This window comes from Nomia melanderi, unplaced genomic scaffold, assembly GCF_051020985.1.
Source record: "Nomia melanderi isolate GNS246 unplaced genomic scaffold, iyNomMela1 scaffold0508, whole genome shotgun sequence".
In the NCBI taxonomy this organism is placed as follows: domain Eukaryota; kingdom Metazoa; phylum Arthropoda; class Insecta; order Hymenoptera; family Halictidae; genus Nomia; species Nomia melanderi.
The window spans coordinates 7,501-12,500 of NW_027475622.1; the positions used below are offsets into that span (position 1 = coordinate 7,501).

Genomic DNA, 5,000 nt, shown 5'->3' on the forward strand with positions numbered 1-5,000 from the left:
GTTTACGTGCACGCGTATGGTGCGATTGCGTCGATTCGCTTTTCTGTACGGGGAGAAATAGAACGTTGAGTTGACTTATCGGGTCTTCGTTGGAATTACCGTCGCTGGCATTGTAAACTCCAGATGACCTTGTGATTCCTTCGTCGGGCACTGGTAAAGGGTGGCGATGATGCGTTCTATAATAGAAATACCCGTCGTAGCGTTTCTTCCGAGTCAACCCGCTCACGAAACTCTCTCTCTCGTCGTGGAATCCCCGCGTCGGAGAGTAAAACGCCGAAGGCTTACTATGAAACTTACGTCTCTCGACGATGGGACGATCCACGCGAAGAGTTGTTACGTGCACGCGTATGGTGCGATTGCGTCGATTCGCTTTTCTGTACGGGGAGTAATAGAACGTTGAGTTGACTTATCGGGTCTTCGTTGGAATTACCGTCGCTGGCATTGTAAACTCCAGATGACCTTGTGATTCCTTCGTCGGGCACTGGTAAAGGGTGGCGATGATTCGTTCTATAATAGAAATACCCGTCGTAGCGTTTCTTCCGAGTCAACCCGCTCACGAAACTCTCTCTCGTCGTGGAATCCCCGCGTCGGAGAGTAAAACGCGAATTCATAGTATGGAAACTTACGTCTCTCGACGATGGGACGATCCACGCGAAGAGTTGTTACGTGCACGCGTATGGTGCGATTGCGTCGATTCGCTTTTCTGTACGGGGAGCAATAGAACGTTGAGTTGACTTATCGGGTCTTCGTTGGAATTACCGTCGCTGGCATTGTAAACTCCAGATGACCTTGTGATTCCTTCGTAGGGCACTGGTAAAGGGTGGCGATGATTCGTTCTATAATAGAAATACCCGTCGTAGCGTTTCTTCCGAGTCAACCCGCTCACGAAACTCTCTCTCGTCGTGGAATCCCCGCGTCGGAGAGTAAAACGCGAATTCATACTATGAAAACTTACGTCTCTCGACGATGGGACGATCCACGCGAAGAGTTGTTTACGTGCACGCGTATGGTGCGATTGCGTCGATTCGCTTTTCTGTACGGGGAGAAATAGAACGTTGAGTTGACTTATCGGGTCTTCGTTGGAATTACCGTCGCTGGCATTGTAAACTCCAGATGACCTTGTGATTCCTTCGTCGGGCACTGGTAAAGGGTGGCGATGATGCGTTCTACAATAGAAATACCCGTCGTAGCGTTTCTTCCGAGTCAACCCGCTCACGAAACTCTCTCTCGTCGTGGAATCCCCGCGTCGGAGGGTAAAACGCGATATATAATAGTATATGCCAGTGGTTCGCGCGCGTCGTCTCTGAGATACGCGGTCGACAGAGTTCCGAAAACACGTGATGTGCCACGATTTCCGTGCGTCTTACATCTTTCGACGATGGGACGATCCACGCGAAGAGAACGTTCGTGCTTGCGTGAGGTGCAACAGCGTCGATTCGCTTTTCTGTACGGGGAGAAATAGAACGTTGAGTTGACTTATCGGGTCTTCGTTGGAATTACCGTCGCTGGCATTGTAAACTCCAGATGACCTTGTGATTCCTTCGTCGGGCACTGGTAAAGGGTGGCGATGATTCGTTCTATAATAGTAATACCCGTCGTAGCGTTTCGACCGATGTCACCCGCCACGAAAGTCTCTCTCGACGTGGAAACCCCGCGCCGAAGAGTAAACGCGAAGGCTTACCATACGAAAGAAAACGGTATTATACGCCTGTGGTATGTGCGTCTCGGCTCTGTGATACGCGATCGGCAGAGTTACAAAAAAACGTTGATGGGCCACGATTTCCGTGCGTCTTACATCTTTCGACGATGGGACGATCCACGCGAAGAGTAGTTACGTGCTCGCGCGAGGTGCGATAGCGTCGATTCGCTTTTCTGTACGGGGAGAAATAGAACGATGAGTTGACTTATCGGGTCTTCGTTGGAATTACCGTCGCTGGCATTGTAAACTCCAGATGACCTTGTGATTCCTTCGTCGGGCACTGGTAAAGGGTGGCGATGATTCGTTCTATAATAGAAATACCCGTCGTAGCGATTCGGCCGAGTCACCCGCCACGAAACTCTCTCTCGTCGTGGAATCCCCATGTCGGAGAGTAAAACGCGAAGGCTAACTATATAAGAAATATATAGTATTATTTATGCCTGTGGTTCTCCGTTTGCCCTACTCTCAGATACGCGACTCGGAGAGTTACGAATAATCGTGATGGACCACGATTTCTGTACGTCTTACATCTTTCGACGATGGGACGATCCACGCGAAGAGATCATTCCTGCTTGCGTGAGGTGCGATAGCGCCGATTCGCTTTTCTGTACGGGGAGAAATAGAACGATGAGTTGACTTATCGGGTCTTCGTTGGAATTACCGTCGCTGGCATTGTAAACTCCAGATGACCTTGTGATTCCTTCGTCGGGCACTGGTAAAGGGTGGCGATGATTCGTTCTATAATAGAAATACCCGTCGTAGCGATTCGGCCGTGTCACCCGCCACGAAAATCTCTCTCGTCGTGGAATCCCCGCGTCGTAGAGTAAACGCGAAGGCTTGCTATAGAAGACTATAGTTTATACGCCTGTGGTTCACCGGTTGCCTGCTCTCCGGGGTACGCGATCGCGCAGGAGTTACGGAAGAACTTGATGGGCCACGATCTCCAAGCGGCTATATCTTTCGACGATGGGACGATTCACGCGAAGAGAACGTTCGTGCATGCGTGAGGTGCGATAGCGTTGATTCGCTTGTCTGTACGGGGAGAAATAGAACGATGAGTTGACTTATCGGGTCTTCGTTGGAATTACCGTCGCTGGCATTGTAAACTCCAGATGACCTTGTGATTCCTTCGTCGGGCACTGGTAAAGGGTGGCGATGATTCGTTCTATAATAGAAATACCCGTCGTAGCGTTTCGACCGATGTCACCCGCCACGAAATTCTCTCTCGTCGTGGAATCCCCGCGTCGGAGAGTAACCGCCGAAGGCTTGCTATAGAAGACTATAGTTTATACGCCTGTGGTTCACCGGTTGCCGGCTCTCCGGGGCACGCGAAGGTTACGGAGGGACGTGAAGCGCCCGAGCAATGAAACGTCCGCAGGAGGAAACGAGCAACCGCCGAACATTGTTTCGCGACGTTTCCATAATGTATTGTCGTTTCGCTCGCATCCCGCTTCTTTCCCCTAGTTTCCTCGACGCGTAGTTTCGCAGCCTTAGTGGACGAATCATTCTCGATTCGAGGAAAGATATGCAGTGGGGCGTGCAATGAGCCCGCCAGAGACCACGATCTCCAATGCGTCTTTACATCTTTGGACGATGGGACGATCCACGCGAAGAGAACGTTCGTGCTTGCGCGAGGTGCATTAGCGTCGATTCGCTTTTCTGTACGGGGAGAAATAGAACGATGAGTTGACTTATCGGGTCTTCGTTGGAATTACCGTCGCTGGCATTGTAAACTCCAGATGACCTTGTGATTCCTTCGTCGGGCACTGGTAAAGGGTGGCGATGATTCGTTCTATAATAGAAATACCCGTCGTAGCGATTCGGCCGAGTCACCCGCCACGAAACTGTCTCTCTTTCGTCGTGGAAACCCCGCGTCGGAGAGTAAAACGCGCGAAGGCTGTGACTGTAACATATATATATATATATACACAGTATACAATGCCTGTGGTTTTTGCGCGTGTCGGCTCTTCGGTATACGCGATCGGCCAGAGTTACGGAGGGACGGTGAAGCGCACGAGAAATTGAAACGGCCGCACGATTGGAACCGAGCAACCGTCGAACATTGTTTCGCGACGTTTCCATAATGCGTTTTCGTTTCGCTCGCATACCGCTTCTTTTCCCCTAGTCTCTGAGACGCGTTTTCGAGCCGTTCTTCTACTATCGATTCTCGTAGAGAGAAGGGACCGGGTAGTCTGGAAGTGGAACCCGCATCTTGCGTGTACCGTACACGGAATTGAGAGGACCGGCCGTGAAGCTCGTTTTAAAGCCGTGCGTCTGACACCCAACTCTTGCGCGCCAATTTCGCGGCAAGAGATAATATGGGACGAATGACCGGCAAAGAGCCAGCTGTGAAGTCTGTTTTTTTAATCGAATCCGTGGACGTGTGTATGCCGTAGCGTCGCTCGTCGTGTTCGTTCATGGTCGTTCCGAGAGAAAGAACGAAAGCGGTAACGAAGGGACCGGCCGTGAAGCTCGTTTTAAAGCCGCGCGTCTGACACCCAACTCTTGCGCGCCAATTTCGCGGCAAGAGATAACATGGGACGAATGACCGGCAAAGAGCCAGCTGTGAAGTCTTTTTTCATTATTTGCTTTCAATCGATCGATCGGTACGATTCGTGCAACGTTTCGCGCGATGCGACGCGAAAACATGCGCGCAACAATAGATGCGTCTGATCGGAAGAACGCGAGGGTCGACTGCACGCGATGGATTCAGTATCGGGTAGGATACAAAATATATCCCCGTCGTTTCCACGCGTGCGAGTCTTCTGCGTCTTTCGCGGGTTTTTGAATGCACTATACGCCCGGAACGTCGAGAAATATATACATATTACTTGAACGTTTTTCGTCTCGAAAGGCTTCGGTGTCGTCTCCAAGGCGACGCCTGAATCTCCTTCGCGCGCTGGTCGGAGATTCAGGTATCAACTTTTATCTTCTCTTTGAAAGAAGAGAGATATTAGGTCGAACAAGTGAGAATAAAATTATATATGTGAAATATAAAATTTATACGATTACCCTGAACGGTGGATCACTTGGCTCGTGGGTCGATGAAGAACGCAGCTAATTGCGCGTCAACGTGTGAACTGCAGGACACATGAACATCGACATTTCGAACGCACATTGCGGTCCACGGATACAATTCCTGGACCACGCCTGGCTGAGGGTCGTTTACGTACCATACACTGCTTGCGTAGCTCTGTCAAATCCCCGCCGTCGTTCACCTCTTCGGATCGAACGTTTTTTTACCGAAGGGCGCAAAGAACGTCTCTGAGTCGGGTTAAGAGAAGGATGCTACGTACGAGCG

At 50.6% G+C, this 5,000-nt stretch overlaps 1 non-coding gene across 1 annotated transcript; it reads left to right on the forward strand.

Annotated features, from left to right (window-relative positions):
• The first annotated feature begins 4,708 nt into the window (after positions 1–4,708).
• Positions 4,709–4,863, forward strand: LOC143176363 (5.8S ribosomal RNA). Its single transcript, XR_013000921.1, has one exon. It is a non-coding gene; the product is annotated as a 5.8S ribosomal RNA (ribosomal RNA).
• The last annotated feature ends 137 nt before the right edge of the window (positions 4,864–5,000 follow it).